The sequence below is a fragment of the Periplaneta americana genome, chromosome 1, assembly GCF_040183065.1.
Source record: "Periplaneta americana isolate PAMFEO1 chromosome 1, P.americana_PAMFEO1_priV1, whole genome shotgun sequence".
Lineage (NCBI taxonomy): Eukaryota > Metazoa > Arthropoda > Insecta > Blattodea > Blattidae > Periplaneta > Periplaneta americana.
In genome coordinates this window covers 48,260,184-48,281,276 of record NC_091117.1, presented here as the reverse complement: position 1 = coordinate 48,281,276, position 21,093 = coordinate 48,260,184, and the positions used below count along the sequence as shown (strand labels likewise).

Here is a 21,093-nt window from a genome sequence, read left to right as displayed (position 1 = left end):
TGATGGCACTATGTACAAAAATGTGAGGGCCATCACTACATGTCGATAGATGTAACAGCTGTTGATAATAAATATTCATATTCATATTTCGAATATTCAATAATCCATATGTGTTGATTTAATTAGTAATATAAATTGTTCTCGGAATAAACACTGCCCTAAATCATAAATTACAGTAGTAATTTTATTCAATGTTTTATTTCCTAGAAATGTATTTGATCTAGAATTATACCAAACCAAAGTATATTCCTTTGCATTGTTGAATCGCACTAATACACTAAATTTTTTATTAATATTTCCTATCTTCATAATTTTAACAATTAATCAATTTTGCCCTAAATCATAATGTAATACTCGTGGATTGATATTTTTCTAATTCCTGGAAGAGAATAAATATTTGAACGAGAAGAGTGTAAATTAACAAACATTCCTTTAAATTGATAAAATTATTTATTAGTTTATACAGAATGTATATAAATTGGTGTCAAATATTTTAGGACGTATTCCTAACAACAAAAGACTCAAAATTTTCATAAACATGGTTCTGAAAATGCTTCATTTCAGAGTTAATAAGAAGTTTGTTCTTACACTAAGTCCTGAAGACTAGTAAACTCAAATTGCTTTCATAATATAATTTTTCCTTTGGAACAGGCCATGATATATAATCTTTTGGTCCCTATTTCTTATATCTAACAGGAGCCAGGTACCGACGGTTACTTAGAAACGAATTGCACCATTTAATGGCTGATGTACATCTGAACGTTATCCACCGAATGTGGTACCTGCATGGTGGCGCTCCTTATCACTTTAGTCTGAGAGTCATTTGAATCGCCGTTTTCCGCAAAGATGGATTAGTCGAGGGAGATCCATTGAATGGCCTGCACGATCGCCAGATTTAAACCCGAAGGATTTTATCTCTAAGAACAGTTTAGTCCCATAGTTTATGCAAACTTCTATACACAATGCTGACGTTCTCAGAGAGCATACTATAAATGGATTGAACAAATACGAAACATCCCAGACTATGTGAAATCATGAAATGCAGGCACAGGGGATGCATCGACGCAGGAGAAGGCCAGTTTGAGTAATTTTTATAATGAGTTGTTTTTATGAGTATTTTTTGATAATAAGTATCTTTGTATCACTTACACTATGGGCTTATTTCATCAACAAAGTAGTATAAATCTGAAAAATAGGTATTTCCAGGACCATGTTTATATAAAAGTTTTCAATAATTTGTTAGGAATACGTCCACCATGCGTTTAAATACCATAACGACATTTAAAATCTTCATATTTTAAGTATATTGAAAATGAATTAATCAAATTAAATCGATTAAAAAAAATAGACTTTTCTGTTAACAATGTTAAGTACAAATTCATATAATAGTGACCATAAAAGCCCCCTCTACAATAAATTATTTTGCATAACATTCATAACTTGTTTCTATTAATATTTTACTCTGGTTTTGCATGTGCATTTATAAGAATTTTGACTGTGTACGTTGCACGATCGTGTTTTTCTTAACCCTTTCTCTACTAACATCTTTCTCTTCACATCTGTCCTTTCCAGAGGCAGACTACACCCTGGATGACTCGTACTGGAACGAAGAGAGCCCAGTCGGTGAGTTATGAGGATCTGTGTTTCTATTTAATCCCTTCTGTGTTACTTCGTTATGTTTTAAACCTGTTTGCATCCAGATTCTGTATATTTGCTTATCATTACCATCTGTGTTCTCATCCTTGTAGCAAGTCATGCGGAATGTTTTCTTTCCTATAACAGTAATATATACAGCACGAGTCTGTGCAGTAACAAATCGTAAAATTAAAAACAGGTGATTAAATACAGTTGCCTACACAGCAGACATATAATTGTACAGATAAAGTTTATAACATCTTAATGATATCTTCGGATATGTTTTAATATCTTAAATTATTTAACAAAACTATTGGGGACAGTCAGTACTTCATCGAATATTTTATAACCATTAATTACCTACAGTGAGTGTAGAAAGTCTTCATACACCAAAATATTTTAACTCAACAGACACATGCAGGGTTTAATTACATAGTAAAACAACAATTACTTTTTACCTATACACCTAATAACATAACTAACAGATGGGCTATTCCATATGAAATCGATCAGTAAAAAACCTCGCATTTTTTTATACTCTAATTTTTTTCTTATTTAAACAAGGTGCTGAGGAGAGTGCATTTTCAAAAATATACTATCGAAAGTCAAACGGTTTTCGTGAGCGACAAATTTAGCGTATTTTATAAAAACAAGCCTCTTTCAGCGCTCATAACTCTGGGACCATTTATTACAGAACATTGAACGGGAGCTCATTTTGAAGCTGACTTTGGTAGGTTATGATAAGAAGTAATCCTTATTTTTATTGTACATAGAGAGTCAGGTAATCTGTTTTTACTTACTTTTAGGCTTTTTGCTAATTTGTAAAAATGTAAAAAAATATTGAGAAAAAACATTGCATTATTAAGAGGGATTCTGCATTGTTTGGTTAGTGGTACGGCAATAAGTTTCAAGGATATTGAATAAATTATTTTCACACGCCTAGACTTGAACGGCGCAGTATCGCACGCACTGGCGGAGAATTGAAGATAAGCGAGCGTTGGGCGTCATTGTACTCCTGTATTTATGAAAACCTGTGATAAAGCTAGCACAGTCATGACTGCTAGACGACACATCACGTGTTTATGTCTCCTGGCCTTCCTTAGCTCGACTAGCTCCCGCCTTAAAGTCAGCTGGTTAGTTCACGCGCGTACTATTTATTTTCTTCATTTGATATTTTCAATACTTTCTTATCAACGTGCCATCAGTAAAAAAGATGTGTTTATTTGTACTTTCAATGCGGAATCTAACTATTTATTTTTAAAATATTTTTTCCTTGGCAAAGGCGTCTTAATGAGAAAAAAATCTAAATTTCTTCATTTCCATAAAAAGTAAGAAAATCTGTTTATATGTCAATATAAACTTTAATTTCTCAGTATCAAAATGAACCATGATTTTGATCATTGGGTGAAAGGATTTCGGAGCTACAACAGTTTAAATTTGCAAATTTTCTGAAAATACGGTAAATTTAAATATTTTTAATTTAAACACTATGAAGTTCTGATGCCTCAAACTTTGCACAAAGCATTGTATCACAGTTCTCTACATGCAAAAAAGTTTTATTGTATTTAGAAAATGTAAGGTCAATTTTCTCTATATTTCGGTCGATTTGAGATGGAATAGCTCTGATATTTATGCACATGTTTAATCAAGACCAATTCTGTTAATACAAAATATTTGTTTTCTCTAAAAGCATACTTAAAACAACAAACAAAAAGTGTTCATACAGTTACAAATTAATTTCTCATTCTTCATCAAATTAACAAAAATTATTTATTTATTTATTTATTTGTTCTAGTGCAGTTAAGGTCATCAGGCCTTCTCTTCCACACCACTAGAAATTAATACTTGGTGGGATTTCCTTTTGCTTCCATAACTCTTGTGAGACGTCATGACATTGATGTCATCAAATTTCTGGTCTTGGAAGGCGGAATTTTATTCCATTCTTCTAAGACAGCATCCTTCAGATCCTGTTTGTTCTTCAGTTGTCTTTCTCTGAATTTGGTGTCGAGGTATCCCACAGATGCTCTATGGGATTTATGTCTGGTTACCATCAATAATATTCAAGGATCCAGCACCTGCAGCGCTCATACACCCCGAAACAAGAACAGTGGGTTTCAGATTCCTTTTCTATAGCTCTGTGTTTTTTCCCTCCATACCAGTTTCCTTCCATCTGACGAAAATACATTAAACTTGCTTTCGTCGGTAAATATGACTATCTCAAAATTCCTTTGTCATGTTTACATGCATTTTAGCAAATAAGATCTTCTTCTTTTCTATTTATTTCATTGACATAACATTTTTATGTGCTATTCTACCGTGAAAAATTGTTATTTCTTAGGCAGCTTCTTACTGTGGAAGGGCTGACATTTAAGTCAATATCATGAACTAACTCACCAACTATTTTCGGAGTACTAATATGTGGATTATTTTACTTTTATGAGTATCAGTGATTCAGGTCGTTTACTCACTTTTGTTGGACGGCCTGATCTCCTTCGATTTTTTAAAGGTTTTAACTTACCAACTCTGTCAATTATAGTCTGAATGGTTGCTCTAAGCCTTCCTACATTTTTTTTTTTATATTTCTGAGAGAGACTTACATTGATTATGCAAATTAATTATAATTCTTCTTTCCTCTTCAGTCGTTTCACGTCGTTTACACTTCGTATTGTTCTAATTCTCCACTCCTGTCTATCTTGCGTCTCGTTTTCAAAATTTATCCACCCATCATAACCTAGACACACGATCACAACACTCCTCAATATTATCCATTCCCTCCCACCGAACATCCTCATAATCATCTTCTTTCACTGTGGCTGTTCCTCGACTTTGGAATTCCCTACCGAGTAATGTCAGGGACTGTCAGACATCAAATCAATTTAAGAATAGGTTAACGAGATATTTTTCTAACAATTATTGTCAACAATAATAGCTGTTTCAGGTTTCTCAGTGTTTAATGGTTATATATATCACAGATAAATATATAAATTATCTCATTATTATTATTATTATTATTATTATTATTATTACTATTATAATTACCATTATTATTATTATTATTGTTATTATTATTATCATTATTATTATAACTATTTCTTACCAGTGTTTATTATTGTCACACTAACATTAGTTATCCAATTTTCATCATTTACTTTCATGTTGTTTTATGATCTAGATATTAATGTAATAACTATGTAAGCAAATGTATTTAATTAGAATTAGAGTCTGGCTGGGCGGAAGAGAAGGCCTACTGGCCTTAGCTCTGCCAGATTAAATAAATAAATTATTATTATTATTATTAATTCTTCAACACAGTACACAAATGCGGCCAGCACTGGTACACAGGTGTATCTGGGTGTATCATGAACTGAACAGATACTACCCCGACCCCCAACCTGTAGCAGAGGTTCACCTGTTTCAGAGGAATACTAGGTTGTGTGAAATGTTTCTTTTCGTTTACATTTTTTAACGAAATTCAAACTAGAATTATTTTTATTTCGTTTTTTAATACGTTGTATTATATTCGTATCTATCTTTCAACACAGGCGTATTCTATTTACTATAACTTAGCATATTGAGGCTACAAAACGCTTCTTTGAAACATATTTATGTTATTTAATAGGTTTATGGTGGCTTTTTACATTCACTGTAAATCAAATTTATTGAGTATTAAATCTAATATTGCGTACTTTTACCTCTATTGAAATTGAATCCTTTATGTACGTGCAGCAAGGATCCACATTTATTTATTTAACAAAAAATAATCCGTCAATTAAGCTCTTCGTAGTACATGATTTAATATACTGGTAATCTTAATTCGTATATATTGAAAATAAAATAGTAAATTGTTGATTTGGAATTTGATTATATTTTAATGTTATAGGAGTTGTTATTATGTGATTATATTTATTCCAAAAATATATTCAAAAGTAAGTTATTTAGTAACCTCAAGATTGGTGCTTCAATGTTAACTCTTAATTTAAAAACTTAAAAATTATCATTTTCGTAATAATTATGCAAGTGTTTACTTTAGACTAACTATATATACTAATTTGGCATTACAAATTAAATAAGGTGTGAAACAATTTAACATTTAAAGTTATAATTACATAAATTATTACTTATTTCAGACTTAAATACCGGAAAAATAATTTACGCAGTAGACCCACATAATTTCATGAGCTGTTAATTTCGGATGTGTCTAGTCCATGAATTAATATGTATAACGTCATTAGATTCAAAAGTATTAAAATCATTGAAGGATATAACCTTAATATTTACTCTGTAATAGATAAAAGTATGAAATAACGTAACAGTCCGTAATTTGTTCACTTCTAATTTGCATTATTTGTAGTGATGGCCTACGTATAACATTATTACACTGAAGTTTTTTAATTAATCATTTGATCATATTGTGTTTACTTTTTAACATAAATATAAAAATTAACTCATTCATTAATGATTCATAATTTCGTAACTCAATAGTTATAAATATACATAATTATGCTACTTTGTTCTTTTAATATTCATTCCATTTTTTAATCCATCGTTATTTAAAAAACACACTCTAGTGATTTTGAGTTTTTACAAATAGCTTACCTTGTTACGTTTCGATAATGAAATGGTGACAATGAGTGTCTTTTCAGCGTGTTCTCGAGTAGTGAAACAGATGGCAAGCCCTTTTGTATGTACGCCGTCTTTATTGATTTTGGCAGGACTTTGGATTGACGATTTAGCCTCAAAGCAACGCATATCAAAACACAGGAAATTAACTCAATTTATTAAAGTACTAAAATTAACATGACCAGAATTTATTTGATTTTAAATCTATGTTGTTGATTGTGCAGTTATTGCCTGCAATTTTGAATGCTGCTTTTAAGGCTTGAGGGTTTTTCGCGTACGATATTAATCAATATCGCATATGCTTAGTTGGAAATCGATAGTTGAAATAAAATAATGAATAACAATACTTTAATGAATGCAATTAAGGTAGAGTTACGTCACATGTAACCATATTATAGTATGGACGAGCAAAAAATGTTTTAACAATTGTTGCTCGTTGAGATCCAGTCCATCGATCCATATTTCTGACGTAATATTCTTAAACAAATGACTGTCAAACATTGTTTCTGTAAAAGGCGTAGTATTGTGAAACAAATGACGGCAAAAAAATTGCTGGCAACCACAAGGAAAAATGTTTCAGTAAATTAAAAAAGCTCGTATATTTCGGACATCTTGCACAAGTCACTTAATTTTGTTGAATCTGAAGTTTCCTCATATTGGTTTTAGCGTTAAATTCCCAGGCTGGGATTGCATAGAGCAGTTGTGGTCGAATAATAAATTTATATAGAGTCGTTTTTTGTTACAGACTAAGAAAAATATTATTTCAATTGCGAATATAGTTGGACTTTAGCTGCAGTAGCTTCATCAATGACATGGTTAATGTGTTGCTTCCATGTTATTTTACGATCAAAAATTATGTGTAGATATTTTGCAGTGTGTGAATGTGGAATAATATAAGAGAGCGTATCTTTCTGCTAGCTGTGTGGTTTTAAAAGTCGTTCACAGAGAGCTGCACCACTGATTTTCGATTCCAGAATTTCCCGAGAATGTTAAAAAAAAGAAGAAGAAGAAAAGCATTCAGTTTTTTTCGAGGTGATTATATTCATAAAAAAATAATACTAATTCTAATAAACATAGGTTTTAACTTTATCTTTTTACGAAATAAGAGCTTTAAATTGGTATTGTAAAAGTAACACAGGCTGTCGGTACCTTAAAATTTTAGCTCTTTGCTTATTTCTTAAGGGGACACTTTACTGAACTTTCCAATTTCCATAGATTTAAGGGTTCACAATATTGAAATCAATAACTACCATATTTACGAATCCAGATTCACCAAATTTTGGTCACTGGTGTGTCTGGTTAATAGTGAGTAACGATAAATGTACAAAATTTCATCCGCCTATGATACGTGGTTTGCATTTTAATAATATTTTATTAAAATATTGAGTCACTTTATATAAAAAGTTCCTTGCGCTATAATTTACATTATTCTTAACTTATATTAACTTTCATTGATCCTTATAACTTACTACATGGGATCAAAACTTACTGATAGGGGTTTTCTGTATAATGAATCGGTAAATTAATAGAATTTTTTATTATAACATAATAATAAATATTAATAAACACAAAAAATTTCTACTAATTTACTGATGATTCACTATACAGCAAATTCCAATGTTTGTTCCCATGTAGCCTATATAAAGAACCATATGATTGAATATCAGTTGAAAATAATGTAAATTGTGCAAGGAATTCTCGTATAAAGCGACACAATATTTTATTAATGAAATGCAAACCACTTATTATAGAGAGCTGAAATTCTTTACATGTGTTATTTTTAACCAGATATATCAGTGATAACAGTTTCGTGAATTTAGATTTAAAAATATGGAAGTTAGTAATTTTAGTATATCTCCTTAAGAATTCTGTATTACACACACACTTACAGAACGTCACCGCTATCTTCTTAAAGAACTTCATGTTACGAAAAACCAAATGATTTCTTAAATCACTAAGTGGTTATTTTCGCATATCATATATTATTATTATGTACCAAAGTACATAAGACATTTCCATGCAGAAATTCAGCGTCATCATTATAAGATGGCGCTCATTCCGTCGGATCCCGGCCACTTATTCACTTGTAATGAGTGCACCTCTGCACATTAATATGTTGGATATTGTGCCACTGTCACACATCTGTGACGTAATGCATGAGGATTTTCCACTAGAGAGAACCTAAGAGGTGGAACTTAAACTGAAAGGATTCAATCCGGCATCGGAATGGGAATCTGTTGTGGCTTAGTGCATAGAGCGTCAGCACGTAGAGCTGAAAACCCGGGTTCAAATCGCGGTCCCGGAGAGAATTTTTCTCCGTTTCACCCATCCTTCATCATATGATGACGCAGAATTTCTGCATGGAAATATCATATGTAGGCTACTTCGGTACATCATAATAATTAAAGGGCGGAAAGATGTGCGTTATGCCTTAAGTTCAGTATCAACGGACTATACTGTTGTCATTCACTCACGTAAACAGCGACAAGATAGTACAGTCTGGCAATGAGAACCTCATGCAGTCGATCTATAAATACTGGAATGAAGTTGTAATATAGATATTATGATTTAAAAACTTATCTCAAATGTTACCTGCCACCGCTCGATGATTAAAGGATGCATTACATTGAACCACAATATACATTCGTAAATCATCGAAAGACAAAGTTTCACGTATACAGTTTTTCAACATCGAAAAACTATTTTCCATGCACAAGATGTTAGAAGCGCAAATGAAAAAAGCGCCGTAGTATCATCGTTTTTCCCTCCACTCAAAATGTTACACAGAACTGTATAACCGTTTTTTTGTTGTTGCAGAATTTATGGAATTTTTCTTTCACCTTTTTCACCTATAAAATGTGGATTATCAAGTATTTACAGAAATCATCATATTACATAAATCCACATTCAATTCGGATCGTGTATGTTTTTCATTATTTGATGCCGAAGACCTTTGTACGCTTTCGGTATGTTTCTTGCTGTTATAATGCCGCTCTATGTAATATTTCCTACGTATTTTAATTTCACATTTGCGCACGGCACAGCAAATATTTTCCCCTTGCGGGATTAAAATCTCTCTCTTTCGTATTTATTTCTTAGACTGTTTAATTCCAAATCCTTCGACTTAAACATTTTAAATCACTTTTACACAACACTAGCACCTGCACAATGGCAATAAACAATATTGTAAACAACTGGCTTCCTTTTTCATACGACTAGATCATTTGTTGGTTTCTACTTGTACTACCGCCCTCTCGTGGTGCATTTATGTTATTGCGCTTGTACCTGTGTCGCATCCATAATTCAGACCAAACTAACATGTATCGCCTGGTAACGCACATTTTCCCGCCCTCTAATAATACTACATCATATATACTCGTGGGTTTAAGTTCGAACTTAGGGTTAAGATATGAATTATATTTACTTTATTAATTATGTTGTATTAAATGATTGTGCTGCATTTAATTTAGGATGCTCCTTGTTAATATTATTATATATTGATATTATTATTTCATTATTAATATTACTTACTTACTGGCTTTTAAGGAACCGGGAGGTTCATTGCCACCCTCACATAAGCTCGCCATTGGTCCCTATCCTGAGCAAGATGAATCCAGTCTCTACCATCATATCCCAACTCCCTCAAATCCATTTTAATATTATCTTCCCATCTACGTCTCGGCCTCCCCAAAGGTCTTTTCCCCTCTGGCCTCCCAACTAACACTCTATATCGTCGTGTGAATGCAAGAACTACGTAACTCGAAATTTGCATTTTTTAGTTACCTCTTTTATAACATAGCAAAAATCGCACAAAATGTAATGCAAGAACTTGGTAACTGATCGAACGATACCAGCGACATCTATTTTCCAATATAACAAGTAGGTAAATAAAAACGAGACATATTCCTTAGTGCATTAAATAAGTAAATAGGCGATGTCAAAAAATATGAAAAATCAAGTTACCTAGTTCTTGCATTCACACTACGATATGCATTTCTGGATTCGCCCATACGTGCTACATGCCCTGCTCATCTCAATCGTCTGGATTTAATGTTCCTAATTATGTCAGGTGAAGGATACAATGCGTGCAGCTCTGCGTTGTGTAATTTTCTCCATTCTCCTGTAACTTCATCCCTCTTAGCCCCAAATATTTTCCTAAGAACCTTATTCTCAAAAACCCTCAATCTCTGTTCCTCTCTCAAAGTGAGAGTTCAAGTTTCACAGCGATACAGAACAACCGGTAATATAACTGTTTTATAAATTCTACTTTCAGATTTTTTTGACAGCAGACTAGATGACAAAAGATTCTCAACCGAATAATAAGAGGCATTTCCCATATTTATTCTGCGTTTAATTTCCTCCCGAGTGTCATTTATGTGTGTTACTGTTGCTCCAAGATATTTGAATTTTTCCACCTCTTCGAAGGATAAATCTCCAACTTTTATAGTTCCATTTCGTATAATATTCTGATCACGAGGCATAATCATATACTTAATCTTTTCGGGATTTATTTCCAACCCTATCTCCTTACTTGCTTCAAGTAGAATTTCCGCGTTTTCCCTAATCGTTTGTGGATTTTCTCCTAACATATTCACGTCATCCGCATAGACAAGAAGCTGATGTAACCCGTTCAGTTCCAAACCCTCTGTGTTATTCTGAACTTTCCTAATGGCATATTCTAGAGCGAAGTTAAAAAGTAAAGGTGATAGTGCATCTCCCTGTTTTAGCCCACAGTGAATTGGAAATCATCAGATAGAAACTGGCCTATACGGACTCTGCTGATTATTAATATTATGATTTGTAATTATTGAGTGTAATTAGTTACCTCTGCCATCAGGTATTTACCCATTTACAGTGTGAATAAATACATCCAGTAACATAATTTTAAGCTCTTAAAGGAATATATTTAACAAGTGTTACCCTTGCAATGACGGTTCCTATTTAAAATCAATTTACTTAAATCACTTTCCTTCTATTGAAAATCTTCTTTTCTATTCTACCAGCAAACCTCCTTGTCCATAACTAACAATTTACGTTCTCTTGCTTCTGAGAATTTATCAGCAAAGACTTTCTTTTTCTGAATCACCAAAGCGGCTGTTGAAATAATATTCTGATATTACATATGTTTACTTCAATTTTGGACTGAGAGAGATTTTGTTCCTACAGTGTTTTACATCTGTTTGTTCGAGTCTTTTTTTCTCTCAATTTGAAACTTTCCATTTCGAATGCTCCCCCTCCCTTGAAGCATATGGCGTCCTCTTCAGATCGCAGCCTCTCGAAGGAAGAAGCTCTGTCGTCGAATCAGCCTCCCTAGACCTTCACCCTCCCGCTTACACAATAAGGCTTCCTCTTCTACTCACACATGTTTCTTCTCGCTTTCAAGATATGTATTTGCAGATAATTCAGAGCTTATTGTTGTCATTTTTTTTTTTCATTTTTTAATATTAGACTGGCAGAACAGTCTACATCATATAGAAATTCTCTAAAAATCTTCAGATGACTCAGTAAAATATTTATTACTTGAGCATCGTCAAAGCAATCTTTGTTGTCATCAGATTCTCATCGTGTGTGTTTTTTTATAAGCTGCTTGTTTATGCGGTTGATATGAATATTTTAGGAGAAAATCCACATATTATTAAGGAAAACACGATAATTATAATTGAAGTTAGTAAGGAGATATGTTTAGAAGTAAATTCCAAAAAGACAAAGTATATGATTATGTCTCGTGACCGGAACATAGTATGAAATGGAAATTTAAAAATTATAAAAATTTACTCTTTGAAGAGGTGAAAAAATTCAAATACCGTAGAGCAGCCGTCATCAAAACACTGCACTCTCGGACTAGCGTCTCTTACCCACGGACAAGACACAGCCCTAGCGTGCATTCGTCGCTGCTGGCGGGTATGCTGTCTCTCTATCCCTTGTGCACGACGGAGCAGAGTTCCTTACCCTCCATGCTCTCTACCCATTTCAGCGAGTGCTGACGAACACTGCATTAGAGCAACAGTGACAAATATAAATGACACTTTAAGACGAAATTGAACGCAGAATACATATCGTCGGCTTAGAGCGTAAATCTGCTAAATCGCCAAAGAGAAAATTTTACAAGGGAAGCAAAAAAGTAAGTTTAAATTAACCCTGAAACTTTAGGGCCAAATCCAAAGTACAGGTGGCATTTGTACTTGTACTTTGGATTTGGTCCTAAAGTTTCAGAGTTAATTTAAATTCAGTTTTTTGCTTCCCTTGTAAAATTTTCTTTTTGGCGGTTAGCAGGTTTACACTCTAAGCCGACGATATGGGAAATACCTATTATTATTCAGTTGAGAAGCTTATGTCATCCAGTCACCTTTAAAAACAGCTGAAAGTTACAATTTATAAAACAGTTAAGCCTATACCGTATTAACTGTTGTTTTGTAACATTGTGAAACTTGGACTCTCACTTAGAGAGAGGAACAGAGGCTAAGGGTGTTTGAGAATAAGGTGCTTAGGAAAATATTTGGGGCTAAGAGGGATAAAGTTACAGGAGAATTGAGAAAGTTTCACAACGCAGAACTGCACGCATTGTATTCTTCATCTAACATAATTAGGAACATTAAATCCAGACGTTTGAGGTAGACAGGGCTTGTAGCACGTACAGGCGTATCCAGAAATGCATATAGAGTGTTAGCTGGGAGACCTGAAGGGGAAAACGTTTGGGAAGGCCGAGACGTAGATGAGAGGATAATATTAAAATGGATTTGAGGGAGGTGGGATATGATGGTAGAGACTGGATTAATCTTGCTCAGGATAGGGACCGATGGCGGGCTAATGTGAGGGCGGCAATGAAACTCCGGATTGTATAAAGGTCATTTGTAAGTAAGTAAATGTGTAATTTGTTTATTTATTTATTTATTTATTTGTCTATTTATTTTCTTATTTTTACTTCTTTATTTACTTCTTTCTTTATTTATTTTTTATATATTTATTCAATCGTATTTATCTATTATTTATATTTGAAGAGTCCACTGCAAGAATCATGGATGTCATTTGGAATACATTTTGCAGGAGAAGCAATTGAAAGTTTGAAATGCTTAGCGCTCTAAGCTTAACTGTGATTTTCCGATCATTACTGGACAATGACTATCAGTGTTAATGCCATATAACTCTCTATGTACATTCTATATGTTTTAAGCTATGCATTGACAGTCTTGGTTCATTTTCGACAAGAAAGTGACATCCATCATTCTTGCAGTGGACTCTTCATTTATTGTTCACTTATTTATTCTGGTGGAATTTAGCCAATAGACCTCTTACGTGCAATCAGAAATGCAAATACAAGTAAAATACAGATAAAAAATTAAGAAAGAAATTAAAAATCAATCTGTAACAGTAAGGAAAACAAATTAATAATTTTTCAATCTACAAAAGAAATAAAGAGTGCTATTGTTTCTGGTTAGTGCGGACTCAGAAATCTAAAACTCAACAGCTACCGCGGGTACAGAGAATGGATAACGTTATGGAGTGAAGAGAAGACTAACCTGAAATAAAAAATCTTACTGTAATTACATTCCTATGTAGAAACAAGCGGAGAACCCCGAGAAAACTCCTCCTTCTCCTCCTCCTCCTCCTCCTCCTCCTTCTTCTTCTTCTTCTTCTTCATATGCCTAAATACCTTTCAGTCAACGTCAGCAATCATACTCAAGTTTGCATAATAAAGAGTCAATGTTTAGCTTAATATTAATCATATTTTGTATTTCAGTCTTCTCGTTGTAATTAATTAGCGACTTGTCGTTTCGTTTAAATATTGATTCTCAAAGAGAAACCAGAAAAATATGCATTCCTAACTGCGTAACATTAATAGAAGAAAATGCAGCGTTGCAGTTCGATTTGAAGTGACTGAGCTAGGATTCGAAGTGTGCCGTTGCCTGGGAGATGTTAAGGATGAAATCTGAATAAACATTATCTGACTTGTGCCCCGCTCCGTGTGGAAATGGGTCAAGTATCATTTCACTGCTATTGGAGCGTGCTTTAATTTCTTAGTTAGTTCTGTTATTTTCAGGACAAATAAAGGCAGTCTGCTGAAGCGAAAAGTGTACATTGCACTCTGTTTGAGGCTCTGAATTCGAATAGGAACAGAATTCGCAGAACTGTGAAATCTATTTCATGAAATGTAAACGTAATGACAAATGAAAGAAATGATAAATGTGAGGAAAAGCATTTAAAAGTTAAGTAAACGCGCATCATTGCAAGAGAAGTTTTGGGGCTGTGTGAGCTCCACGCCTATTGGTCATTTCTCCCATTCCAATTATCGACGTTCCTGTTGAAGAAATATTAGAGAATTTTGAAGGGAGGAAATGGACGTCATTTATCAGTTACCACATGAGAGATTATGTCGAAAGCACGACAGAACACCAGCAGAGCATTATCGCCGAAGATGTTAAAAGCCTAGGCAACGAGAGGGAAGAGGAAGAGCACCTAAATCAGCGTTGTCAGACAGAGCCTAAACGGAGCGGAGCGCTCCACTATGACTCGTTGCGTGCTCCGGTGCTTCCACAGACATAAGCAAGTTCACGCTCCGACTGCACTCTCTAGCTCCACAACCGGTTTTGGAGCTCACAACTCTGACACTACTGACCTAAACAAAGACTGGTTATTCCATCTGATCCATATATATTTATTTTGGTTTCATCGGACCAAATGACATTGTCCCAGAAATCCTGTTCTTTCTTTAGGTGAACATTTGCGAACTTTATCCTATCTCTGCGATTGTTTATGCTAATAAATAAGGGGCGGATTCCTATGTAATTAAATATTATTTTTGCGTGTGATAAAACACAATTAACAAAGTTAAAAATTTCGAAAATGAAGTTTCAAGTTTAAAATCCGAATTTCATTCCACATAAAAACACATATTTTCACAAAAAAAAATTATGTAAATACATATTTTCAGGAAATCTATTATAAATGCATAAATCTTGGAGTTTTTTTAATTAAATAATATTTTACAAGAACTTTTAAATATTTAAAAACTAAATCAATTATGTCACTCAAAAGTACGTTATCTTTTTAAGAATTCTTGGTTGCTTCGTGTTTCTAAGCGCTGTGTGGTGTATCCGTGATCCGTTTTTGTAATAGTATCACCACAAGTTCTGAGAACTGCTAGGCAGCATATCAGTGTTATTATTAGAGAATAAATTAACATGGACAAGGAGGAGAGATCTTGCAACACATAATTAGGAATGTTTATTGTTGTTGAAGATGATTTCATTCCACACTTTGTTTGTGAACAACAACAGATAAGAGCTCGGTATGAGCGTTATTTATTTTAAACAAATCTCTCGCCTCTCGCTCATGTCCACCAAGTAAGGCAATACGTCTTGTTGTAATTCCCTGTTATCGGGCATCGTCAATCGATATACTTCATGATATACTGAAAGATGGTTGTTTAAAAAACGATTTTGCTTTCCTATTAGCAAATCTAAGCTTTTTGTGTGACACCATAAAAAAGCTCGAAACATCCAAAAACCTGTTGTCTGAAACAAGGAGGTGCGTGCCGTGAAAATTAAACTAGACTCGCTACCAGGTTCAGAAGTACAAGTACTAAGAGACAAATTCCAGAATGTGTTTTGGAAAAACAGTGGATATAAAAAAATGTGTAAAGTTGCTCAAGTATTTGAGGATGCGCCTGTAAGTGAAATTGATGGTGTTTGTGTTTGTGACATTCCTGTCTTTAAATATGCTCGTCTGACGTCCTGTGATGTGGAAAGATCGTTTTCACAGTATAAGTCGTTGTTCAGAGATAATCGGCATGCATTTGTGATGGAGAATTTGGAGATGACCTTTGTTGTTCACTACAATTCTCGGCCAACTACTAGCACTCAAACGTAGTTGGTGAGTACCTAGTAACATTTTTTTTTCAAGCTAAGTAAGGTATTTTTGTCATATTTAAAAGAAATATTTTTTTTTTATTTTTAGCAAATATTTTCATACTTTTTAGCACATAAAAAAATATATATTTAAATTTTTTAGCACATAAAAATCCGCTCCCTACTAATAAAGAGCATTTTCTTAGTCATTCTTTCATAGGGTGCGCGGGATCGTCTCGTTTCACATTCTTATTGACGTCGTGCTCTCAACTATTGGCAGGAGTTAGTTTAGGCACACTCAGTCTGGGGATTTGTCCTAATTTTATTTTCAACAAACCCCTTTTCTATTGAATTTAGTTTCCTTTCTTTAGATTTTCTTTTCAATTTGTTAGTAGAACCGTTATATCTGATTTTTTTTAAAATAATATACTATACCAGCCTGGGTAGCGTAATCGGTATAGCGCTGGCCTTCTGTGCTCGAGGTTGCGGGTTCGATCCCGGCCCAGGTCGGTGGCATTTAAGTGTGTTTAAAAGCGACAGGCTCATGTCAGTAGATTTACTGGTATGTAAAAGAACTGAGGGACAAAATTCCGTCACACCGGCGACGCTGATATAACCTCTGCCGTTGCGGGCGTCGTTGAATAAATCATAATTTATTTTTTAAAATAATGTAGTGTATTGTAGAATGTGATTTATTAACTAAGTAGCGTCTTTTTCGCAAAGAATATCCTTTCAATGCCAAATTAACAATTAACTGTTTCAAATCTGACACACACAGTACACAAACGGACACTGATATGATCTAAGCACAGTTAACGTACCTCTACAAACTCGTCGTTTGCTTGTATAAATGTTGAAATATTGTATGTTGAGATTATGACACATTTATTATTGAATTTCCAAGTTTATAGAACCCTATTTTACCCGAAGGTATATTAGGGCTGTAATTAAATTATATTATAGTCCTGTACAAATAGTTACATAAAATATATACGTAATTATGACATAAAATACACATATTACATTAAATGTGCATGACAATAAAAATCGTATTTATATTATACAAATACATAGATATAAGATAAAATAGATATAATAGCCTATATAGAAATAGATACACAATATATTAAATGCAGACATATTACATATAGTACTTTCCCAGCACATATCACACACAGACTTGTTACTTAAAAAATAATAAATAAATAAATAAAAAGTAACCATTTCTTAGAAATATACATATTATTTTTAAGGACATATATGACAAAATTGACATGAAATAGACATGACATACAAGTGCATGTTCAACACATGAGACATAGATATATTATATACAATACACAGAAAAGACAAATTTAATAAGAAAATTACATGAAAACATATATGATATGAAACAGTGATGATATAGTTTTATTATTGTGATTATTAGTGTTATTATTAATAGTAGTAGTATCTCCTTTTATTCCAACCTGTTTTGCTCTGCTGCATGTTGGATTAATGATAAAAAAGAACCTGAATATACATACTGTATATATATACAAACAAAATTAACACATTCACATACCCTTTCTAACTGCATTAACTACAACTTCTCTCACTACGGCAGAAACACATGAACTATCTATTTACAGTGAATTGTGAATATGTGATATGAATTTCTGAAATTCTCTTGAACAGCATTTATTTTTAAACATAAAACACAGGGGTTTTTCAAATTGCCCAGAACATGAGATGACATGTGACAGTAATAACAGGCGAGTTCTTTCGAAAATTGGGCAATCAAATAGGAGGTGATGAACAGTCTGGTCGCTTTCCTCGCATTTACATATGGATTCATTTACATTATTGATTTTGAACTGTTTAAAATATGTTTTAAATTTTTCATTGCCCGAAATGAATTGCGTAAGCACGAAATTGGGTATCATGTGTTTACAGTTTAACCTAGAGATTATTGGAGGAAAGAATAAGTCCCTAGTTAGAGAGCCGTTAATACTTCCTTGCCACTGAACATACCAGCCTGCTAACATGTGTTCCCTTAATTTATGTTTTATGAAACTGACAGGAATTTTATGGTAATTATCTACTAGGACACATATTTATATGACATTTTTTGCTCAGAATGTCTTCGGAATAAGTTCCATAAGCTACGGTAAATCCTCGTGAATCACTCTGTATAATACTTAAAATCATACTGATACAAATGTCACGAAATTAAAAAAAAAAAATACTATATAAAATTTAAAATAGGATCTGTACGAATAATATTGTGACAAAATAAAAAAATACTGCATCAGAATTAGAATACAATCTGTAGAATAACATAGTGACTAACAGTATGAAAGAACATTGCATTCTGTACAGACTGAGAATTTTATATTTTGGACATTAACACTGCAAATATTTAAATGACAGAATAATACTAACTTACTGCCTTTTTAAAGGAACCCGGAGGTTCATTGCCGCCCTCACATAAGCCCGCCATTGGTCCCTATCCTGAGCAAGATTAATCCAGTCTCTACCATCATATCCCATCTCCCTCAAATCCATTTTAATATTATTCTCCCATCTACATCTCGGCCTCCTCAAAGATCTTTTCCCTCCGGCCTCCCAACTAACACTCTATATGCATTTCTGATTCGCCTATACGTGCTACATGCCCTGTCCATCTCAAACGTCTGGATTTTATGTTCCTAATTATGTCAGGCGAAGAATACAATGAGTGCAGCTCTGTGTTGTGTAACTTTCTCCATTCTCCTGTAACTTCTTTCCTCTTAGTCCTAAATATTTTCCTAAGAACCTTATTCTCAAACATCCTTAACCTCTTTTCCTCTCTCAAAGTGAGAATCCAAGTTTCACAGCCATGCAGAACAACCGGTAATATAACTGTTTTATAAATTCTAACTTCAGATTTTTTGACAGCAGACTAGATGACAAAAAGCTTCTCAGCCGAATAATAACAGGCATATCCCATATTTATTCTGCGTTTAATTTCCTCCCGAGTGTCATTTATATTTGTTATTGTTGCTCCAAGATATTGGAATTTTTCCACCTCTTCGAAGGATATATCTCGAATTTTTATATTTCCATTTCGTACAATATTCTATCACGAGACATAATCATATACTTAGTCTTTTAGAAAATGAAAAAATAATACAGAAACTAAATAATAAGTATTATTTATGTTCCTAAGAACTTTTGCTTCACATAAATTGAATACATCAGAAGACACATAGGAACAGAATTTTATATTTTGGGCGCGAAAGTGTTTCCACTCAAGAATATATATGCGAAATAGCTTCTAGTAGTACAAACATTCGATAGATTTACAAACCCGCCTTTTGCGTTTAATTGCATATCCCGATTCACCTTAAATAAATAAATAAATAAATAAATAAATAAATAAATAAATAAATAAATAAGTAAATAAATGAGTCAGTCAGTCAGTAAGTAAGTAAATGAATAAATCAATAAATATTTAAATAAATAAATGAAATATGAATGACGAAAACTCCTCTGTTTATAATGTATGGCTGTGAAAATGGCGTCAGACTTCCATTAATCCCTTGCATTGTATAAAACTGAAGGATCTAGAACAATTTTATACCGACGTCAACGCCCTCTCAGAGTACATCTTTTGAAGACAATTGTCTTGTAGTTAGTTCCCTTATTCAGATCAAAGTTTGTTGGTATACAAAGCTTGAACTTCACCGAGGAAGAAGAACCTTTCAGCTTAACTTATTTTGCAATATTTATTTAGCATCTCTTAAAAGTTTCAAGTCCCTAGTTGGTGCACGCTATTAAAAGTGTTTTAAGACACGATTGCTTTATACCCCGACTTTTAAACTTCTCGACTTAAGCTTTCATTTCTACGCACAGAAAAATAAACTTTTCCCTTCTCTTCCTCTTTTTTTTTAAAGCAGTCTTGTTAGAATTCCTGTTTTGAATACGCGGTTCAAGAATGGTGGTCTCGCACTTAACTTTGTGTTACTGTCCTCACGTAGAAGAGGCAACCAAAGTAGACGAGGTGGCATAAGGGTGTTGACGGGTAAGGAAAAACGGAAGAGTCTCTGGAGATAAACTTTTTGATACGCGTTGGGGCGTGATTATTTAATCCTTCCTTATTACATGCAAGTTAGGTGCATGGATGCTCATTTTTAAAACATAAAGCCAGGAGCAGTAATGGAAAATGCTACTTCTTAGATGGGAGTTGTTCTTAGGTGTAAGGTTCAACTTCTAAATATACCGTATAATAGTTGAAAAAGATAAAATTTTAGAAATATTCGTTCGTACACGCAGGAGTGCGATTAACATAAGAACTGTCATGTTCTACAAAGAGTTGTGATAAAATATGTATTCATAATTGCGATGGAAATTAATATAGGCCTCAGCACGCATACATGCATGCATGCATACATACATACATACATACATACATACATACATACATACATACATACATACATACATACACACATACATACATACATACATACATACATACATACATACATACATACATACATACATACATACATACATAATTGATCTAACTGTAAGAATGGAAATGTACGAAAATCAACCTGCTGAGGTACATCAGGCAAAATGCGACATATACGACCCCACTAAACCATATTATAAGGAAAAATATCATCTAACGTCGATCGAAGTTATTGGATTACTGATTGGGGCTAGAGGAACCATCACAAAAAGATTCGCGCATTTTTGTAAGCAGTTTGGTCTAGGACAAACTCTTGTCACTGAAGTATCTATGTCTGCAGTGAAGGGATCTATAAAAATCCTAAGAAACCATCTCTACAGTTACATAGATTGATCTCTTTGCTATGGCGATCTGCTCACTTAAGTTGGATCTTGCAACCAGTGCTAAATAGACGACTGTGATCACACAATAGCTAATAGATACTAGGAAATTTTATGTTTCTTCTGGAATTAATGATGTTTTGTTTAGTCTTTTCCAATTATTTCTAATTGTACT

General features: G+C 33.4%; 1 protein-coding gene across 1 annotated transcript in view; it reads left to right on the top strand.

Annotated features, from left to right (window-relative positions):
- Positions 1-1,565: 1,565 nt before the first annotated feature.
- The window catches only part of mmd (disintegrin and metalloproteinase domain-containing protein mind-meld), a 1,174,763-nt gene continuing 1,155,235 nt past the window's right edge, over positions 1,566-21,093 (top strand). Inside the window, exon 1 of the mRNA XM_069819516.1 lies at positions 1,566-1,623. The gene's annotated coding sequence lies outside the window, so the exon portion shown is untranslated. The remainder of the gene's footprint in view (positions 1,624-21,093) is intronic.